General features: G+C 35.7%; 1 protein-coding gene and 1 pseudogene across 3 annotated transcripts in view; one reads left to right on the top strand and one right to left on the bottom strand.

Moving 5' to 3' along the window:
- Positions 1-23382, top strand: part of GRID2 (glutamate ionotropic receptor delta type subunit 2) — a 1471756-nt gene that overhangs the window by 155211 nt on the left and 1293163 nt on the right. The window lies entirely within an intron of this gene.
- LOC106558127 lies at positions 9971-10166 on the bottom strand (annotated as a pseudogene).

Below are 23382 nucleotides of genomic sequence, written 5' to 3'. Positions count from 1 at the left end.
GTCAATTTTCATGTAAATCCATGTTTATATAAGAAAGGTAAATTTATTGCATCATAAAATAAACCATATATTATTTATAAAAATAAATATTTATTTATGTAATATTTATTTTTATATATACTTATATATGTAAATATATAATAATATCTATGTGTATAATATTTTTATCAATTTGAAGGCTCTTATTAAATGATTATTTATTGAATTTGCAGTGAAAGTCCAACAATGATTCTGAAATGTAGTAATTAGTTACTGTAAAGTTCTCATGTGAAACTGATAGTGTTTTATTTCATAATTCTATTTCAGAATTCAGGTCAGAAACTATTGTCAATCTAAATGTTGTAAGTTATTCTCTCAAGCCGAGGTTTTTGCTTTCATCCACTTAGAATTTTCTTTAAGGGTTCTTGCTTGTAAAATCATTTGTATTTTTTCTGTGCCATTAAATTGTAGTAAACTCACTCTTCCTGTAGAAGCCCTCACTTGGGATATTGATGTGTATACTTAAGTATACACACAGATTCATCTCATTGAGTTTAAGTATGCAGAATAAATTCTATCATCACAGATTTTTTTCTGAAATTTTTGAACCATACAATTTATGAGGATAGTTTAACTTACTTAGGTCTTATTTTTAATCATTCGTATATATCTTTTGGAAAATAAAAGTCTGTGGTAAGTTTAACAACAGTGAGTCTCAACTCCAAGATCAACAGAAATCAAGGGACTTAGACAAATCTGTGTTCAAACTTGAGGTATCAAATCCATTTCACTGAAATGGTCAACAATGATTTATAAAAATGAGCTGAAGGTCACTCTTCATTTATTAATTTCCATACTTATTTTTCTTCTTATATCTGTCCTTACATAGCTTCTTTTTGTTTAATGAAGTTTATATTAAAAAGTCAGGAATATTAGGATTTACGCTTCCTATTGCTAATCTTAAGAGAGATTTGACTCTTTCTTGTCTACCTTTCTTCCATGGGTGAGAATTGGGATACTAGTTGTTAGACTCATTGAGGTCTGAGGAATCTGCTGGTCCCAGTCTCCATCTTAGAGTCTTACCTTACCACCTCTATTTGTTTCTTTTTTCCTTTTCCTTTTCCTTTTTTTTTTTAACCCAATTACTACTTTCTTCAGCTTCTCTTCCATTTAAATACTGCTTCCCTTTGCTCCCCCCCCAATTTATTTGATAAATCACTTTCAATGAACATTCCTCACCCCATTCTTGAACATTCATAAAATAGCCTTTCCTAAATTGTAGAGCATATGGTTTTTCTCATCTCCATCATTTCTTCTTATCATATCATATATAGTCTATAATCTGTTTCTAATGAAGAAATTAGGGCTGTTCTAGCAAGGACCAAAGGAATGAGAAAGAGTGGAATTAGCATAGCTTTGGTTGAAACTACTTTAATTGTACTTTTTCTGTGAGCAACAATTTACTCTCACTGTATTCTAGGAGGATTTTTTTGCTACATTCTCTTCCCTCTCCTAACCCCAATTCAAACGGAGGCTTTAGATCATCTAAGTTTAATTAAAAGAAAGAAAGATTGTTCTCTTTAATATTCGACATAAAGCTGTATCCCTTCATATCAGGAAAGTTTTAGTAGGTATATTAACTTTTTGCTCTATGTACTTCAGCAGAGTCTAGATGAAATATGACAATATATTTACCTATTTTCTGCTGATGACAAAGCAATATGATGCCTACTAATACTGTCACTGTATATAATATTTGAGGTGTTTGACACCTCAAAAAAGGTAATGTGTAAATCCAATATATCGTTTTCAGTTCAACTATCATTTGATAGTGTGTGTCAGGATCCAAGGAATCAAAAATGAAAAAGACAAGTTCATTGATCTCAAGGAGCTTACAGTTTTGTACAGGAGCTAGAAATGTGTTTAATTGTAAACAGTTTATTTAAAAATAGGAGCATTAATAAAATACAGTACCTGTACAGAAAAATGCCTAATTCTCATGGGAAGCTAAAGCAGTACTTCAAAAAAGTAAACCTACCGGGGCACTTTTCTTTGCAGTTTCATCAGAATCTTCATTGAGGAAAAACTTAACATTCCTCTAATTGAATCTTTCATTTTAAAAGTATCTACTTAAGTATTTATTTGCAGTTCATAAAGCATCATAATCTTGTTTGTTTGGAAATCCTGCTTGACATGTTCTTCTGTTTAGTCTTGGTATTAAATTAGGTGAGAATAAATAATGAGATGTTAACACCAAGGTCAGTTCAGTTTTCTACCCATTTCCACCAATGTGAAAAGCGTCTAACACATATGCATAAATCTTGACTTATAAATGTGGTAATAAACAACCAAAATTGCAAATTTTACTAATTTACCTCTAGTAAGCAATAGACAATGTAGACAAAATAAAGATCCTGTACAGGCAGAGGTTGACATTCTCACAAAATCCTTTTGTATTGTTCATTTAGATTTTCATTGTTTTTAGAATTTTTACATGGATTTATACCTGTATTTCTTTTTTAAAAAATGAGTTTTGCACTTTTTATTTTTTAGATTGTTTCTTTTGATTTTTTCTATATTTTACTTCTCCCTCTGTTCTGTTCTTCTCTCTCTGTTCTGTTAAACCGATTAGACTGTGTAGCTTTTAAAATTTATTCTACATTCTGTAAATTGTTAATATCTATAAAGCTAGGCTTAAATTGACCCCATTTTTTTCATCTTGAATAAATGATATTTTATATGTCCTTTAACAGCTTAGAATGTCTTGGAAATGGGTGCTATAAAATAATCATATTAAAGCTGCATATATAATAAAAATGTAAATTTATCTGAGTATATGAAAATTCAACCCAAAGAAGAACTAGATTATCAATAGTTTATATATATCATAGAGATTTTAATTAACCCAGGCTATGTCAGCTATTATCTAAACTAGTGAAGGGGTGGTGGAAGGGAAGGAGGGCGGGGGGTGGGGGTGAATGGGTGATGGGCACTGAGGTGGGCACTTGATGGGATGAGCACTGGGTGTTGTTCTGTATGTTGGCAAATTGAACACCAATAAAAAATACATTTATTATTAAAAAAATAAAATAAAATAAAAAATAAAAAAATAAAAATAAATAAAAATAAACTAGTGAAGGATAAGTTAATTCATCCCCCCAATACAAACTGAAATACAGTTACATACTACAAGCATTGTGATTATGTTCTGGAGATACAAGCAAAAGTATTGTTATTTAACATTTATTGAGTGTTCATAACATAGCAGTTTCCATGTTAAAAGCTTTCATCATTGAGTAGTATAAGTTTTCAATAATCATCCTGAATAGGTGCTATAATTTGCTCAAGTTTTGAGGTAAGAACATTAAAATTTAGATAAATGAAATGACTTTACCAGAGTCACTCAGCTAGTAGAAAATGGAAGAACTGGGACTAGATCTTAGTTCTATCAAAACCTCTGTCCATTATCTAATGTACTTCCATTTACCCAAAATATTTGGTTATATATTAAACAATCCGGAAAATTCCTAACCAAAGAGACTTATTACTTTGAAGATATTTTCTTTAGTTTCCTGTTATTTTGTATTCTGTTCTCAAAAACTATTATGGGAGAATGAGAGGCTTGTTTTTTGTTATAGCATCGACTTCAGTGTTGGAGCAATCCAATGAGAAGGGGGTTAGACAAATTGATACTGGGCCAGGAGAAGAGTTAAGGAAAAAGGCACAAACTACAAGGCCAAACAAAGGAAATGAAAACCAAAACCACAACAAAAATACAGAATCTTAATATGATATATATACACAGTGGAATGTTATTCAGCCATCAGAAAAGATGAATATTTACCATTCACATCGACATAGATGGAACTAGAGGGTATTATGCTGAGTGAAATAATTCAGCCAGAGAAAGACAGTTACATATGGTTTCACTCATATGTGATATGTAAGAAACAGTATAGAGGCTCATAGGGAAAGGGAGGGAAAACTGAATGGGAAATCATCAGAGATGGGGGGAAAACCATGGGAGACCCTTAACTCTAGGAAACAAACTGAGGGTTGCTTCAGGGGAGGTGGATGTGGGGATGGGGTAATTAGGTGATGGGCATTAAGGAGAGCACGTGATATGATAAGCACTGGGTGTTATATGCAACTGATAAATTATTCAATGCTACATCTGAAACTAATGATGTACTGTATATTGGCTAATTGAATTTAAATTAAAAAAATCTTGGAGAATAATCCCAAATCCATCAGCTTTGAGGTCCCCATAATTTTTATTTCTTTGAAGGCATGATTAAAAACAATTTAATGAGAGGGGCACCTTGGTGGCTCAGTGGTAGAGTGTCTGCCTTTGGCTCAGTTTGTGATTTGGGGGTCCTGGAATCGAGTACCGCATCAGGCTCCCGGCATGGAGCCTGCTTCTTTCTCCCTCTACTTGTCTCTGCCTCTCTCTCTGTGTTCTCATGAATAAATAAATAAAATCTTTAAAAAAATATGTTAGTGGAGAATTTTGGAGGTAATAAAGCAAACCATGGTGCTTAATCACAGAGAAGAGTTCATTGCTTTCTGAATTATTTTCACAATAGTAAATGCTAAAATTACTTTAATAAGATTAAAATTTGAAAATTAAGTTATATTAATAAATTAAGGAGACACTGATTTCTTTATATTCCAGGAGATAACATTGTATATACACAAAATATTTAGTTTGTAATATATTCCAAACATACTGAATGCACAGATAATGTCATAGATATATTAAAGTTTTGCTTTGAAAGCAATTATATAAAAGGATGCCAAGTATTTTAACCCAAATAAGAGAATAGAAAAAGATCCATTTTCACTGGTATTTCTAAAGGCTCTAAGTAAGTATCCTAAACTATAATTAGATGTGGACATTGAATTTAGAAGATAGTTTTCCCTGAATAATAAATTTCTCTCTTCTTTATTAGCTAGAAAATAAAAACTTCCAAATAAAACTTCCAAAAAATAGGAAGAGGGAGGCACATGTTTTTCACTTTAATTTTAACCCCTGTAGAAAAATAACTTCTCAAACATGGCCCGAGCATAATTCAATATTTTGACTTAAAAATAATACCAATTTGATTTAAAAAATAATACCAATTATTAAGCTTTAAAATAATTCAAGCTTTATTCATTTCTGAAAAAAGAGAGTTACAAATTTATTTAAGTATTGTCAAAGGAAGCCCTCATTCCTCTTTAATAGGGACTATTCTTTTTTTTTTTTTTTTTTTAAGATTTTATTTATTTACTCATGAAAGACACAGAGAGAGAGAGGCAGTCACAGGCAGGGGAAGAAGCAGACTCCATGCAGGAGCCCATGCGGGACTGGCTCCCGGGAGCCCAGGATCATGCCCTGGGCCAAAGGCAGGCCCTAAACCGCTGAGTCACCCAGGGATCCCCGGGACTATTCTTTATGCAATATTTCTAAATATAAGGAATTGCCTGGATTCTTGGAGGTTTGCCACACCTAACCAAGGAATAAAGTTTACCCAAAACTGAAATGTATTAAGAAGGAGAAAAAGGGGCTTTACGCAAAAATTGGCTAAAATAGTTCAGACTTACAGTTGTATGCTAAGTGATGTACAAGGCCATGAAACTACTAGTGTTTCGTAGGTGAGCAGAATTTCCATTTATTGTGTGTTAGCTGTGACTCATAGCAAACAAGAATGATCAATACAATTTTTCAGATTTTACAGATTTAAAATAGTGATCCAAAACAGGCCTTAGAGATTACTTACAACAGTGGTGTTCACTGCTTCACTGGAATACTGCTCAATTTTGAGAAACATGTACTTTAATTTTGCAAATTAATACTTTCCATGTACAGTATTCCTAGAATATCTTAAGTAGACATGTAGTATATTGTTGTGTTGGGTACAAATCCTGACAGTGAATAGCAAAATGCAATAGTTAGGTAAAGCCAGTTCAAGGAAAGATAACATATTTCCTGGAACATTTGAGAATTTTACCATTTGTATATATAACCGAGCAGTGTAAGGGCAAAATGACATAGTAGAAAGGCAAGGAAATGGCATGTTAAGTGTGGGTTGTTTAAAAATTACTGTGTGGTATTGGAATAAGTTAAGGATTGTGTTTTAATTATTGTTGATTTACAGAGAATTTTGTGGGTGATTCTTCAATTCCTTCAGTTGCTCATTCCTAAAAACTAATACTCCAGAATGGTCTATAAATCCAGACAAGGCTAAAGACCAATGATCTTGTACAGACCTTTCACTTTACAGATGAGCACACGGAAGGCTTGAGTGGTTTAGTGATTTAATCATAGTCAGTGAGCCAGTCATTACAAAACCAGAACTAGAACACAGATCTCCTATTTTTTTTTTCCCTGCTATGCTTGCTGCATAGTATAAAGATAGTTGTAACATTTCTGGTACATTACATGTTATATTTGTGTAACTTTTTTTTTAACTCTAAGTGGTAAGATTTTTGTGATAGTAGTAAATGACCAATAGAATCAATTAAAATAATTTACATATACATGTAACAGCTTTATTATGGTATATATGATACCCAGTAAACTATACATATTTAAATTGTATAATTTGTACAGTTGATGTGTATATGAACCATAATAACATCAAGATAATGATTATCTCCCCCACATCAGTTTTCATTTGCTTCTTTGTAGTTCCTCCCTCCCACATTTCCGTTTGCAAACTCCATCTCCAGGCAAATGTTGATTATCCTGTTGCTATATTAGTTTGCATTTTCTAGAGACACATATAATGGACTCAAACACTATATATTCCATTGTGATCTTGTTTCTTTAACTCAGTCATAATATTATGGCATTTATATTTCAGTGTTTATTAGTAGTTCATTGTGGTTTTTTTATTGCTGAGTAGTATTCTATTATATGAATATATGTTGAATTTTTTTTACCTATTCATATATTGTTGGGCATTTGGATTGTTGCTAATTTTTAGCTATTACAAATAAAGCTGCTGTGAACATTACTGCTCAAGCCTTTGTATGTATATATGCTATATAAATTTTGAATAAATGCTTAGAAGTGTAACAGCTGGTTTATATGTAATAAATGTATGTTTAATTTTTAAGAAACTGACAATTTGTTTTCCAAAATAGTTATGCCATTTTATTTACTCCCTGATAGTATGAGAGTCCCAGTTGTTCTGTCTTCAGCAACACTTTGTGTGGTCATTTAAGAAAAATATTTCAGACATTGAAACACGAGCATGATAGTATCTCATTGTGATTCTAATTTGCATTTCTCTAATGACTAATGATTATGATCAATTTGTCTATTTGATCCGTTTGACTTTGTATCTTGAAACCTTGCAACCACTTTTTAGTCCTGGTGGCTTTTATGTAGATTCTGTTGAATTTTCTTTGTTGATGATAATTATATCATCTACTGGTAAGTCAAATTTTATTTCCTCAATTTTGGATGATATATTTATTTTTTCTGATTTATGGGATCAACTAGTATCTCTAGCACAATGTTGAGTAGAAGAGAGGAGAGTGAACATTCTTGACACATTTCTCATCTTAATAGTCTTCACCAGTAAGTATAACATTAGCTGTAGATTTTTCATACATGGTGTTTTCAGGTTCAGGCATTTTCCTTTTATTTCTAGGTTCCTCAGAATTTCAACCCAGAATTGGTCTGTCATGGTAAATATTCTCTACTAACCGGACAGGAATTTGTGTTGTGCTGTTGTTAGTTGATGTGCTCTATAATTATCAATAATGTTGCTTTAGATAATATTGTTGTTCAAATCTTTAACATCTTTATTGAATTCTTGTATATATTTTCTATCAATTATTGTGAGAGAGGTGTTGAAATTTCTTTCTGGGATTGTAGATTTTTGGATTTCTCTTTGAAGTCCAGTCTGTTTTTGCCATGTGTGTTTTTGCAGATGTTATTAAACACATAAACATTTAGAGTTGTTCTGTTCTCTTGCATTGCCCCCTTTATCATTGGGAGATGAACTTCTCTGTATCTGATAATAGTTTGTTCAGAAAGGGCAGTATTCTTTGCTCAGAAATTTTCTTTGCCTGATATTAATATAGTTAATCCAGCTTTCCTTTGATTGGAGCAAGCCCAGTATCTTGCTTTCCATTATTTTATTGTAATGTATTTGTATATTGTGTTTAAAGCTTATGTCTTGGGGATCCCTGGGTGGCTCAGTGGTTTAGCACCTGCCTTCGGCCCAGGGCATGATCCTGGAGTCCCAGGATCGAGTCCCGCCTCGGGCTCCCTGCATCGAGCCTGCTTCTCCCTCCTCCTATGTCTCTGCCTCTGTGTGTGTGTGTGTGTGTGTGTGTGTGTGTGTGTGTGTGTATGTCTCTCATGAATAAATAAATAAAATCTTTAAAAATAAATAAATAAATAAATAAATAAATAAATAAATAAATAAATAAATAAAAGTGTATGTTTGGAATGCCTGGCTGGCTTAGTGGTTGAGCATCTAACTTTGGCTCAGGTTGTGATCCCAGGATTCTGGGATCAAGTCCTGCATCAGGTTCCCCACATGGAGCCTGCTTCTCCCTCTGCCTGTGTCTCTGCCCCTCTCTCTGTGTCTCTCATGAATAAATAAATAAAATCTTAAAAAAATAAAGTGTAGGACTTACAGGTAACATATCATTGGATGTTGCTTTTTAAAAATCTTAATCCAATCTCAATGTCTCTATCTTTCAATTTGGTTAAGATCATTTATATTTAAAGTGGTTCTGATATGGTTGAATTTAAGTCTAACATCCTGCTATTTCTTTTCTGTCTGATGTTCTTTGTTCCCTTTCTTTGCTTCCTTTTGGATTAATTGAGGATTTGTTTTTGATTCTTTTAGCCTTTTGGTTGACTTATTTATTGACTTTGTTGTATTATTTTAGAGGTTGCTTTAGGATTTATAGTATTTATATTTAACTTATCAGGGTCTACCATCAAATGATACTACACCACATTAAAATAGTAGAGGAAATCAGGAGCCTGGGTTGCTCAGATTGAGCATTTGCCTTCGGCTCAGGGTGTGATCCCCATCTGGGGATCAAGGTCCCCTCCTCACCCGCATAGGGCTCCCTGTAGGGAGCCTGATTCTCCCTCTGCCTGTGTCTCTGCCTCTCTCTCTGTATCTCATGAATAAATAAATAAAGTCTTTAAAAATAAATAAATAAAATAGTAGAGGAAATTGAAATCACTATTCCCCCATTTTTTCCTCCCATGGCTTGTGTGTTATTGTTGCCATATATTTTACTTCTGGATATGTTCTAACCTCACACTATATCATAATTTTTCTCTTTAAATAGTCAATATTTTAAAGACCTTTAATAGGAAAAATGTGCTACATTTATTCACATATTTTTCATTCCTAAGGTTGTTCATTCACTTGTACCAATCCATATTTACATTTGGATCATTCTCTTTATACATGAAGGTCTGCCTAGTGATTGATTTTATATATTTTTTTATGTAATGTCTTGATTTTAGTTTTGTATTTGAATGTTATTTTCTGGGTAAGAAAATCATTAGTTGACAATTTATTTGTCAGTGCTTTAAAAATGTTGATCCATGTCTTCTGGCTTGCATTGTTTCTGATATTAAGTCAGTTTGCTCTTTATCTTTGTTCCTCTGTATATTATGTTTTTTCTCCCTCCTTTAGCTGCTGTTAAGATGTTCTCCTTTTCCTTAGTTTTAAGCCATTTGATTATAATGTGCCTTGGTCTGATTCTTTGCATATCTCTTATGCTTGGGGTTTGTTAAGTTTTTTGAATCTACAGGTTTATAGTTTTCATCAAATTCAGGAATAAAAAAGAGCCATTATATTTTTCTGCTCCTTTTTTTGAAATTATTTAAATTCAGAAATACAAAATATCTTGGAAGAAAACAAAACAAACACAAAACATATAGGCAAATTTTTACTTCATGAACTTCTTAAATCCTCACTTGTTTACTAATTCCCAAGATGAAAAACTTGTAAAGGAGTGTTCAGCCACCAACAATGATGTTATTGATAGGGATATAGATCAATTTCACAAAAAAAGCCAATGATTCCCATTATAGCACATTATATTGCTGTTGCCATGGCAATCTTCTGGAATTCTTTTCTGTCAGGTTTAGTAGATTTATTAACCAACTGAATTTAATCCTTCGCAAACTGCCAATTTGGCTCAATGAACTACATTACCTAATCCTTGATGCCTACCTGCTGATGCCTCAAATTCCAGGAACAGATAGCACTGTTTCTCCTTTCTTTGTGGATTCTAACTACACAAGTACAGATTTCTTTGTTTTCCCATGAGTTACTAATGCTCTATCTTTTAATTTATTTTTTCTCTATGTGTTTCATTTTGAGTTGTTTCTAATATATTTTTTCAAGGTTGTTTTTCTTTTGCAAATTGTTCTAAGTAATTAATGCCCTATTATAAGGTTTTCTATTTTGGTATTAAGAATAGCCAATAGCCTCAGCCTTAAGTAAACCTTGGTGGATGATACGCCTACAACTTTCATGGGTTTCTTTCTCCAGTTTTAGACAGTGTACTAACACACATGCACTAATGAGTACTCTGCTGACTACATCATGACAAGTACTTTGGGATTATTCTGGAATGTCTTATAGTCTCCTGTACTTTACCATGGTCTAGAAATGTTCTTTAGGCTGTAGGGTAGGACAATTGTTGGACTTACCTTGCTTGTTTCTTGTCCCTTAGATATCACTGTCCTTTGTATTCTGATGTCAAAAAATTTAAGAACTGTTGTTTCATATATCTTGCTCAGCTTTTAGTTGTTTTACTAGATTGTTAAATTGGTCCCTGAGACTTCTCTTGGCTGTAAGTGAAAGTGGGACATCATATATATTTTTAATATTAGTACTTTTTAGTCCTTGGAAAATCTTATATTACTTTTCAAAGCTGTTTCATAAACTAATTATTTCCAAGTTCTAGCTGTTAATGCTATGTGTACTCATCAAAAATAAATGAATAATATGGTATTGTACAATTAAAATCTTGTCAGGAGGATATATCTCATGTTAAATGTTCTTACACACACACACACACACACACACACACAAATAAGTGGAGCCAGAGACTTTTTGGTGGTGTTAGATGTATTTACTACTTTCATCGTAGTGATGGTATCATGAGTATATGCATATGTTCAATAGCATCAAAATGTATATACTAAGTATGTAAATTTTTTTGTATTAACTATACCGCAATAAAGCTACAAAAATAATAAATGTATTTTATTGTTTCCTAGAAACTCAGTGATAGTTTAACCATTCCATCTTTGAATTTTCTCAATAAACATATGGCTTTATGTTTTATTATTGTATATAATACTTTTGTACACTTATTATATTAAAATATTTTCCTTAATAAAGCATATACTAAAACATATTATTTAGAAATTCCTTAGAGATGTATCATTTTTAGAAAAATAAGAGTAGAAAAGACCCACTATTAACTTTCAAATATATAAAAATGTACTGTTTCAATAAGAAGTCATTGAACATTTGCTTTTACCAGCATTATATTGCCCACTGTAGGACATATATAAGACATTTTGAAAAGAATGTATTTGTCTCAGAAATCTTATAATAATGTTGGAAATGTAAGATTAGGATAATATTTAAGGAACAGTTGTACTCTGAACAAGTGATAGCCTAGCTATCATTAGGGCATTGCATAGTGATTTGATGTGCTGATAGTTTTTTTTTTTAATTTTAAAGTTAAAAAATTAGTTAAAGATTAGCTTTATATTAAATATAAGCTACTATTTGAAAGTTCTGCAAAATTTTATTATTTAATTTTTATTACAACACAATGTAGTAGATTTTTTTTTCATATATTTTTTTAAATTTTTATTTATTTATGATAGTTACAGAGAGAGAGAGAGGCAGAGACACAGGCAGAGGGAGAAGCAGGCTCCATGCACCGGGAGCCCGATGTGGGACTCGATCCTGGGTCTCCGGGATCGCGCCCTGGGCCAAAGGCAGACGCCAAACCACTGTGCCACCCAGGGATCCCTGTAGTAGATTTTTGTAGTATCCCTAGAAGGTGAAACTATAGCACACAGGGGATATATAATTTGTTCAAGACAATACAAGCAATAAAATTGTATAGTAAGTTGAAACAAAACTGTTATATGCTTATATATCCTTAATTCTTCATTACTTTAGTTGTCCAATTTTGTTCCCTGTTGAAAAATGATTAAAATAATAAAATAGCTTATTAATGATCAATAAATCTTACATATATATCAGAACCTATTAACATTCTAACCATTATGTAGAGAAAAAATATTTGATAGATTTTTCTAAATATCATGGTATTTAAAGTTGTACTTTTTTTACAGTCTATTTTTTAAAATTTATTGAGGTATAATTGGCATACAATATTATATTAGTGTCAAGTATACAACATAGTGATTTACATTTGTACACCTTAGGAAATGGTAACTATAATAGGTCCAGTTACCATCTGCCATCTTGCAAGTTAATGCAGTGTTATACTGTGTTCCCATGCTGTACATTACATTTAAATGATTATTTTATAGCTGAAAGATTCTACTATTTAATTCCCTATTTCTACCCCTACCTATTCACCTATTTCTTCACCTATTTCTACCCCTACCCCTGACAAAGACCAATCTGTTCTCTATATTTATGAGTCTGGATTTTGTTTTCTTTGTTTTGTTTTTTAAAATCCACACATAAGTGAAATCATGAGGTATTTGTATTTCTCTATCTTCCTTACCTCACTTAGCATAATACCCTCAGGGTCCATCTATGTTATCACAAATGGCAAAATATTCTTTCTTATGGCTTAGTGGTATTCCATTGTGTGTGTGTGTGTGTGTACATGTCTGTGTATGTACATATACACACCACATTTTCTTTTTTTTTTTTTTTTTTTTTTCACACCACATTTTCTTTATCCATTCATCCAACCTTGGATGCTGATGTTTCCATATCATGCCTATTGTAAATAATGTTTCAGTGAACATAAGAGTGTATATATCTTTTCAAATTAGTATCTCTGTTTTCCTTTGATAAATACTAAGTAGTGAAATTGCTAGATCATATGGTAGTTGTATTTTTAATTTTTTGAGGAAACATTATACTGTTTTCCATAGTGGTTTGCACCAGTTTACATTTTCACCAATTGTTCATAAAGCTTCCCTTTTCCCATACATCTTCACCAACACTTCTTTCTTGTCTTTAGCTGTTCTGACAAGTGTGAGGTGATAATCTCATTGTGGATTTGATTTGCATTTCCCTGATGATTAGTGATGCTGCCTATATTTTCATGTGCCTGTTTGCCATCTATATGTTTTTGGAAAAATGTTTAGACCATCTGCCTATTTGTGATCAGATTTTTTTGATATTGAGTTATATAAGTTCTTTATGTATGTTGGATATTAACCCCTTATCAGATATATGATTTTCTAATATCTTCTCCCATTCAGTAGGTTGCCATTTCATTTTGTTGATGATTGCCTTTATTGTGCAGAAGCTATTTAATTTAATGTGTTCCCATTTGTTTAATTTTGCTTTTGTCTCCCTCGTCTTTGGTGTCAGATCAAAAAAAGTATTGCTAAGACTGATATCAAGTAGCTTACCACCTCTACTTTCTTCTAGAAGTTTTAGAACTTTGGGTTTTATATTCAAGTTTTTAATCCACTTTAGTTAATTTTTGTACACTTTAGTTAATTTTTGCTTATGATGTAAGATAGTGTCTGAGTGCCATTCTTTTGCATGTAGTTGTTAGTACCATTTATTGAATACCATTTATTGAAGAGACTTTTAAGAAGAGTCCTTCATCCATTACATATTCATGCCTATTTTGTTGTATATTAATTGACCACACATAGGTGAATTTATATCTGTGCTCTTTATTCTAAATGCACATAGGTGCATTTATTATCTGTGTGTCTATTTCTGTTCTTATGCCAGTACCATATTGTTTTGATTATATATATAGTATAGTTTGAAATCAGGGACCATGATACCTCTAGCTTTGTTCCTCTGTCTCAGGATTGTTCTGGGTCGTTTTGGGTCCTTTGTGGTTGTATACAAAATAGAGAGTTGTTGTTTTAGTTCTGTGAAAAAGTGTCATTGGAATTTTTGATAGAGATTTCATTGAATTTGTTGATTACTACGGATAGTATAGAAATTTTTCAATACTAATTTTTTAATAATAAATTTATTTTTTATTTATTTTATTTTTTAATAAATTAATTTTTTATGGTGTTCAATTTACCAACATAGAATAACACCCATGCTCATCCCTTCAAGTGCCCCCCTCAGTGCCCGTCACCCATTCACCCCCAACCCCCGCCCTCCTCCCCTTCTACCACCCCTAGTTCGTTTCTCAGAATTAGGAGTCTTTATGTTCTGTCTCCCTTTCTGATATTTCCCACACATTTCTTCTCCCTTCCCTTCTATTCCCTTTCACTATTCTTTATATTCCCCAAATGAATGAGAACATACACTGTCCTTCTCCGATTGACTTACTTCACTCAGCATAATACCCTCCAGTTCCATCCACGTTGAAGCAAATGGTGGGTATTTGTCGTTTCTAATGGCTGAGTAATATTCCATTGTATACATAAACCACATCTTCTTAATCCATTCATCTTTCGATGGACACCGAGGCTCCTACCACACTTTGGCTCTTGTGGACATTGCTGCTAGAAACATCGGGGTGCAGGTGTCCCGGCGTTTCATTGCATCTGTATCTTTGGCGTAAATCCCCAAGAGTGCAATTGCTGGGTCGCAGGGCAGGTCTATTTTTAACTCTTTGAGGAACCTCCACACAGTTTTCCAGAGTGGCTGCACCAGTTCACATTCCCACCAACAGTGTAAGAGGGTTCCTTCCCTTTTCTCCTCATCCTCCCCAACATTTGTGGTTTCCTGCCTTGTTAATTTTCCCCATTCTCACTGGTGTGAGGTGGTATCTCATTGTGGTTTTGATTTGTATTTCCCTGATGGCAAGTGATGCAGAGCATTTTCTCATGTGCATGTTGGCCATGTCTATGTCTTCCTCTATGAGATTTCTGTTCATGTCTTTTGCAAATTTCATGATTGGATTGTTTGTTTCTTTGCTGTTGAGTTTAAGAAGTTCTTTATAGATCTTGGAAACTAGCCCTTTATCTGATACGTCATTTGCAAATATCTTCTCCCATTCTGTATGTTGTCTTTTAGTTTTGTTGACTGTATCCTGTGCAAAAGCTTCTTATCTTGATGAAGTCCATTTCATTTTTCAAAAATAGTTCATTTTTGCTTTTGTTTCTTTTGCATTCATGGATGTATCTGGCAAGAAGTTACTGTGGCCGAGTTCAAAAAGGGTGTTGCCTGTGTTCTCCTCTAGGATTTTGATGGAATCTTGTCTCACATTTAGATCTTTCATCCATTTTGAGTTTATCTTTGTGTATGGTGCAAGAGAGTGGTCTAGTTTCATTCTTCTGCATGTGGATGTCCAATTTTCCCAGCACCATTTATTGAAGAGACTGTCTTTCTTCCAGTGGAGAGTCCTTTCTGCTTTATCGAATATTAGTTGACCATAAAGTTGAGGGTCCACTTCTGGGTTCTCTATTCTGTTCCATTGATCTATGTGTCTGTTTTTGTGCCAGTACCACACTGTCTTGATGACCACAGCTTTGTAGTACAACCTGAGATCTGGCATTGTGATGCCCCCAGATATGGTTTTCTTTTTTAAAATTCCCCTGGCTATTCGGGGTCTTTTCTGATTCCACACATCTTTTTTTTCCCACACAAATCTTAAAATAATTTGTTCGAACTGTCTGAAGAAAGTCCACAGTATTTTGATAGGGATTGCATTAAACGTGTAAATTGCCCTGGGTAACGTTGACATTTTCACAATATTAATTCTGCCAATCCATGGGCATGGAATATTTTTCCATCTCTTTGTGTCTTCCTAAATTTCTTTCAGAAGTGTTCTATAGTTTTTAGGGTATAGATCCTTTACCTCTTTGGTTAGGTTTATTCCTAGGTATCTTAGCTTTTGGGTGCAATTGTAAATGGGATTGACTCCTTAATTTCTCTTTCTTCAGTCTCATTGTTCGTGTATAGAAATGCCACTGACTTCTGGGCATTGATTTTGTATCCTGCCACACTGCCAAATTGCTGTATGAGATCTAGCAATCTTGGGGTGGAGTCTTTTGGGTTTTCTATGTAGAATATCATGTCATCTGTGAAGGGGGAGAGTTTGACTTCTTCTTTGCCAATTTGAATGCCTTTAATGTCTTTTTGTTGTCTGATTGCTGAGGCTAGGACTTCCAGTACTATGTTGAATAGCAGTGGTGAGAGTGGACATCCCTGTCTTGTTCCTGATCTTAGGGGAAAGGCTCCCAGTGCTTCCCCATTGAGAATGATATTTGCTGTGGGCTTTTCGTAGATGGCTTTTAAGATGTTGAGGAATGTTGCCTCTATCCCTACACTCTGAAGAGTTTTGATCAGGAATGGATGCTGTATTTTGTCAAATGCTTTCTCTGCATCTAATGAGAGGATCATATCATATGGTTCTTGGTTTTTCTCTTGTTGATATGATGAATCACATTGATTGTTTTAAGAGTGTTGAATCATCCTTGTGTCCTGGGGATAAATCCTACTTGGTCATGGTGAATAATTTTCTTAATGTATTGTTGGATCCTATTGGCTAGTATCTTGTTGAGAATTTTTGCATCCATGTTCATCAGGGATATTGGTCTGTAATTCTCCTTTTTGGTGGGATCTTTGTCTGGTTTTGGAATTAAGTTGATGCTGGCCTCATAGAACGAATTTGGAAGTACTCCATCTCTTTCTATCTTTCCAAACAGCTTTAGGAGAATAGGTATGGTTTCTTCTTTAAAGGTTTGATAGAATTCCCCTGGGAAGCCATCTGGCCCTGGACTTTTTTGTCTTGCGAGGTTTTTGATGACTGCTTCAATTTCCTCCCTGGTTATTGGCCTGTTCAGGTTTTCTATTTCTTCCTGTTCCAGTTTTGGTACTTTGTGGCTTTCAAACAATGCGTCCATTTCTTCTAGATTGCCTAATTTATTGGCGTATAGCTGTTCATAATGTGTTTTTAAAATCGTTTGTATTTCCTTGGTGTTGGTAGTGATCTCTCCTTTCTCAGTCATGATTTTATTAATTTGAGTCTTCTCTCTCTTCTTTTTAATAAGGCTGGCTAATGGTTAATCTATCTCATTAATTCTCTCAAAGAACCAACTCCTGGTTTTGTTGATCTGTTCCACAGTCTTCTGCTCTCGATTTCGTTGAGTTCTGCTCGAATCTTAATTAACTCTGTTCTTCTGCTGAGTGTAGGATCTATTTGCTGTTTTTTCTCTAGCTCCTTTTTGTGTAAGGTTAGCTTTTGTATTTGAGTTCTTTCCAGTTTTTGAATGGCTGCTTGAATTTGATGTATTTCCCCCTCAGGACTGCTTTTGCTGTATCCCAAAGATTTTGAACGGTTGTATCTTCATTCTCTTTAGTTTCCATGAATCTTTTTAATTCTTCCTTAATTTCCTGGTTGACCCTTTCATCTTTTAGCAGGATGGTCCTTAACCTCCACGTGTTTGAAGTCCTTCCAAACTTCTTGTTGTGATTTAGTTCTAATTTCAAGGCATTATGGTCTGAGAATATGCAGGGGACGATCCCAATCTTTTGGTATTGGTTCAGACCCGATTTGTGACCCAGTATGTGGTCTAGTCTGTAGAAAGTTCCATGTGCACTTGAGAGGAATGTGTATTCAGTTGAGTTTGGATGTAAAGTTCTGTAGATATCTGTGAAATCCATCTGGTCCCGTGTATCATTTAAAGCTCTCGTTTTTTTGGAGATGTTGTGTTTAGAAGACCTATGGAGTATAGAAAGCAGTAGATTGAAGTCACCAAGTATAAGTGTAATATTATCTAATTATGTCTTAACTTTCATTATTAATTGATTGATATATTTGGCAGCTCCCACATTCGGGGCATATATATTGAGGATTGTTAAGTCCTCTTGTTGGATAGATCCTTTAAGTATGATATAGTGTCCCTCTTCATCTCTCACTACAGTCTTCGAGATAAATTTTAGTTTATCTGATATAAGGATGGCTACCCCTGCTTTCTTTTGAGGACCATTTGAATGGTACATGGTTCTCCAACCTTTTATGTTCAGGCTGTAGGTGTCCTTCTGTCTAAAATGAGTCTCCTGTAGACAGCAAATAGATGGGTCCTGCTTTTTTATCCAGTCTGAAACCCTGCGCCTTTTGATGGGGTCATTAAGCCCGTTCATGTTCAGAGTTACTATTGAAAGATATTAGTTTAGTGTCATCATGATATCTATTCAGTCCTTGTTTTTTGTGGAGTGTTCCACTGGACTTCTTATTAAAGGGGAATTTTAAGAGTCCCCCTTAAAATTTCTTGCAGAGCTGGTTTGGAGGTCACATATTCTTTCATTTCCTGCCTGTCTTGGAAGCTCTTTATTTCTCCTTCCATTCTGAATGAGAGCCTTGCTGAATAAAGTATTCTTGGTTGCATGTTTTTCTCATTTAGGACCCTGAATATATCCTGCCAGCCCTTTCTGGCCTGCCAGGTCTCTGTGGAGAGGTCTGCTGTTACCCTAATACTAGTCCCCATAAAAGTCAGGGATTTCTTGTCTCTTGTTGCTTTAAGGATCTTCTCTTTATCTTTGGCATTTGCAAGCTTAACTATTAAAAGTCGAGGTGTTGAACGGTTTTTATTGATTTTAGGGGGATCTCTCTATTTCCTGGATCTGAATGCCTGTTTCCCTTCCCAGATTAGGAAAATTTTCAGCTATGATTTATTCAAATACATATTCTGGACCTCTGTCCCTTTTGGCGCCTTGGGGAACCCCAATTAAATGTAGGTTTTTCTTCCTCAGGCTGTCATTTTTTCCCTTAATCTGTCCTCATGGTCTTTTAATTATTTGTCTGTTTTTTTCCTCAGTTTCCCTCTTTGCCATCAACTTGTCTTCTATGTCACTCACTAGTTCTTCCACCTTGTTAACCCTTGTCGTTAGGACTTCTAGTTTAGATTGCATCTCATTCAATTCATGTTTAATTTCTGCCTGATGAGATCTAAATTCTGCAGTCATGAAGTCTCTTGAGTCCTGTATGCTTTTTTCTAGAGCCACCTGTAGCTGTATAATAGTGCTTCTGAATTGGCTTTCTGACATTGAATTGTAATCCATATTTTGAACTCTGTGGGAGAGAGGACTGTTTCTGATTCTTCCTTTTGAGGTAAGGTTTTCCTTCTAGTCATTTTGCTCAGTGCAGAGTGGCCAAAAACAAGTTGTATTGGGAAAAGGAGAAAAAGAGAGGAGAGAAAGACAGAAAGAAAAGAGAAAAAGAAAAAAGAAGAAAAAAAGAAAAAAAAAGAGTAGAAAAAGAGAAAGAAAAAAAGGGTGGGGAAGCAAACGGACATCAAAAAGCAAAAAACGAACAAACAAAAAACAAAACAAACCACGGGGGAGTATCTTCCGATTCTGTATACTTTAAGTCCCTTGACTTCCCCTGGAACTTGTCCGTCTAGCTGGTCTTCTGGGGGAGGGGCCTGCTGTGCTGATTTTCAGGTGTTAGCACTTGGGGGAGCTGCTGTGTCCCTGCCTGGTGGAGGGCTCAGTGGGGGTTGTTTACCCCGTGAGGCCCCAGGAGGAACAACCACAGTGGCAGGGCCAGCTCTGGAGCCCTGGAGTCAGCCCCCGCAGTAGCTCCGGAGCTCTCCGTCTGCAGGGCCTGGAGGCTCGGGGCGGGGCCGCTGATCTGCTCAGCTGGGGCAGGAGCGTCCTCGCTGTCCTGGGCCCTCCCGGCCTCTGCCTGTGCCGGGGGAGGCAGGATCCTGGGCTGTTTCCCGGCGCCCTGTGCTCCGGAGCCTGTGCTGCTGGATTCACGCTCCTGCTCCGCAGCCCCGTCCGCGGAGCCGTCCCCGAGCCCCCTCCGCGGAGCCGTCCCCGAGCCCCCTCCGCGGAGCCACCCCCGAGCCCCCCGAGCTGCTCCCGCCCCGCAGCCCCCTCCGCGGAGCCGCCCCCGAGCCCCCCCGAGCTGCTCCGGGTCCCGCCGTGCGCTGCAGCCCTTAGGGAGCTCGGCCGCGGGGTGTGGGGCTCTCCCGGGGCGCAGGTGTCTGTTAGTGTCCCCGGGAGCCCGAGGGCATCCCCGCCCTCCTGGGTCCTGCTCCACCTCCCCACGAGCCCCTTTCCCCCGGGAAGGTCGGTGCAGCTCCTGCGTCTCCGGGACGGGGCTCTCCTGTCCTGGGGACCCTCGCCCCGGCCTCAGCCCGGCTCCTCGCGGGGCCTCTCCCCCTTGGAGGCCTTTTGTTTCTTTATTTCTTTTTCCCCGTCTTCTTACCTGATAGCGCGAACTCTTCTCGCTGTAGCATTCCAGTTGGTCTCTCTTTAAATCTCAGGCCGAATTCATAGATTTTCAGGATAATTTGAAGGTTATCTAGGTAATTTGGTGGGGACAGGTGACTTGGGGACCCTACTCTTCTGCCATCCCGCCCCTCCCCCCTCAATACTAATTATTCCAATTATTGATCATGGAATATCTTACCATTTACCTGTGTCTTCAGTTTCTTTTTTTTTTTTTATTTTTCAATTAAATTTATTTATTCATGAGACACACACAGAGAGAGAGAGAGGCAGACAAGGCAGACAGGCAGACAGACACAAGCAGAGGGAGAAGCAGGCTCCGTGCAGGAAGCCTAACGCGGGACTCCATCCCGGGTCTCCAGGATCATGCTCTGGGCTGAAGGCAGCGCTGAACCGCTGAGCCACCCAGGCTGCCCTGTGTCTTCAGTTTCTGTCATCAATGTAAAAATTTCCAGTGTATAGTCCTTTTACCTCTTTGGTTAAATTCATCCCTTGATACTTTTTTTTTTTTTTTTTGATGCAATTGTACATGGGATTTTTCATGATTTATTTTTCTACCACTTCATTATTGATGTATAGAAATGCAACACATTTTTGTATATTAGTTTTATATTCTGCACCTTCACTGAACTCATTTATTAGTTATAATAGTGGAGTAGTTTTGGTGGAGTCTTTAGGATTTTCTATATATAGTATAATCCATCTGCAAATAGTGACAATTTTACTTTTTTCTTTCTAATGTGTCTGCCTTTTTTTTTAATTTTTTAAAATTTATTTATGATAGTCACCGAGAGAGAGAGAGAGAGGCAGAGACATAGGCAGAGGGAGAAGCAGGCTCCATGCACCGGGAGCCCGACATGGGACTCGATCCCGGGTCTCCAGGATCGCACCCTGGGCCAAAGGCAGGCGCCAAACCGCTCTGCCACCCAGGGATCCCTGTGTCTGCCTTTTATTTGTCTTTCTTCTTGTCTGATTGCTGTGGTCAGGACTTCCAACACTATGTTGAACAAAAGTGTGGAAAGTATGCATCCTTGTCTTGTTCTTAGAAAAGCTTTCAGCTTTACACTATTGAATAAGATATTAGCTATGGATTGCCATTTATGGCCTTTATTCTGTTAGCTATAGTAAATCTATACCCACTGTGTTGAGGGTTTTTATCATAAATTGATGTTGAATTTTTTAAAAGCTTCTTTTGCATCTATTAAGATTATATGATTATTATCTGTCATTTGGTCCATGTTGTGTGTCATGTTGATTGATTTGTAGATGTTGAGCCATAAATTCCACTTGGTCATAACATGTGATTCTTTTAATGTGTTTTTTTTTTTTTTTTTTTTTTTAATTTTTATTTATTTATGATAGTCACACAGAGAGAAAGAGAGAGAGGCAGAGACACAGGCAGAGGGAGAAGCAGGCTCCACGCACCAGGAGCCCGATGTGGGATTTGATCCCGGGTCTCCAGGATCGCGCCCTGGGCCAAAGGCAGGCGCCAAACCGCTGCGCCACCCAGGGATCCCTTTTAATGTGTTTTTAAAATTTGTTTTGCTTTTATTTTGTTGAGGAGATTAATCTATGTTCATCAGGTACTTTGACCTGTAATTTACTTTTTCTGTATATTGTCCTTGACTGGTTTTGGTATTGAGGTAATGCTGGCCTCAGAAATGTGTTTGAAGCTTTTCCTCCTCTTTAGGTTTTTGGAAGATTTTGAGAAAAAAAAATAGATATTATATTTTCTTTGAGTATCTGGTAGAATTCAACTGTGAAGGTATATCCTTCTGGACTTTTGTATGTTGGGAAGCTTTTTATTACTGATTCAATCTCCTTACTAGTAATTGGTCTATCAAATTTCTTATTTCATCAAGATTCAGTCTTGGAAGATGGTAAATTTTTAGGAATTTATTGATTTCTTCTGGGTTGTCCAATTTCTTGGCATTTAAATGTTCATAATATTCTCTTATGATCCTTTATACTTCTGTGGTGTTAGTTGTAACTTCTCATTCATTTCTGACTTTGCTCTCCCTCTCTCTGGTTTTTGGTGAGTCTAGCTAAAGCTTTGTCAATTTTTATCTTCAAATTATCAGCTGTTAGGTTTATTGATCTGAATTGTCTGTTTAGTCTTTATTTTATTTATTTCCACTCATTAAAATTGTATTCTTAAAAGTAATATATGGGATCCCTGGGTGGCTCAGCAGTTTAGCGCCTGCCTTTGGCCCAGGGCGCGATCCTGGAGACCCAGGATCGAATCCCACATTGGGCTCCCGGTGCATGGAGCCTGCTTCTCCCTCTCCCTCTGCCTATGTCTCTGCCTCTCTCTCTCTCTCTCTATCATAAATAAATAAAAATTTAAAAAAAAGTAATATATATATATATATATATAGTCACAACATGTAGCCAAATATGGACATATAAAATTTGCTATTGTAGAATGATGTAATCTTAAGTTAGAATTATTAACAAAGTCAATCAACAGAGTTCCTTGATTAATGACAATTGTTTTTTAGTATCCAGTTTATAAGGTTGATCAAGTTGATAAAATATATAATTTGTGAGGGTTGGGTCATCAAAATCTACTAAATGAAATGTGATCATTTCAAACTGTCTTAAATGGGTAAGGGGGGAATCTGCAAATACAGGGATGGCTAAACTATTCAATTTGTCTGACATATAGAGAGAGTGACACAGAGACAGGGAGAGAGTGTGTGTTTATGTTTAATATTGTTAGATGTGTGAAGATGTACTTAAATCTTTTAAACTTGGAAGAGTATTTTTGTCATGAGGCAGCAACTCTGAACTGGAAAAATTCTAGCATTAAAAAAACTATCAATGTTACACTTTGCTAATGCAACACTTATTTTCTCATATGCAAGATACTTAAGGTCTCAGTGGTTAACCCATCCTAGAATCACTGAGAGAGTAGTAATCTGAATCTAATATCAAGTTATTTAGTTTAGAACAAACAGACAGACACATCTTTGCAGTTTTAAAGATACAGTTTCCAATGACCCAGTTTTTGGCATATTACTGT

This window comes from Canis lupus, chromosome 32 (assembly GCF_011100685.1).
Source record: "Canis lupus familiaris isolate Mischka breed German Shepherd chromosome 32, alternate assembly UU_Cfam_GSD_1.0, whole genome shotgun sequence".
Classification (NCBI taxonomy): Eukaryota; Metazoa; Chordata; class Mammalia; order Carnivora; family Canidae; genus Canis; species Canis lupus.
This window is presented reverse-complemented; position numbering and strand designations above follow the sequence as displayed.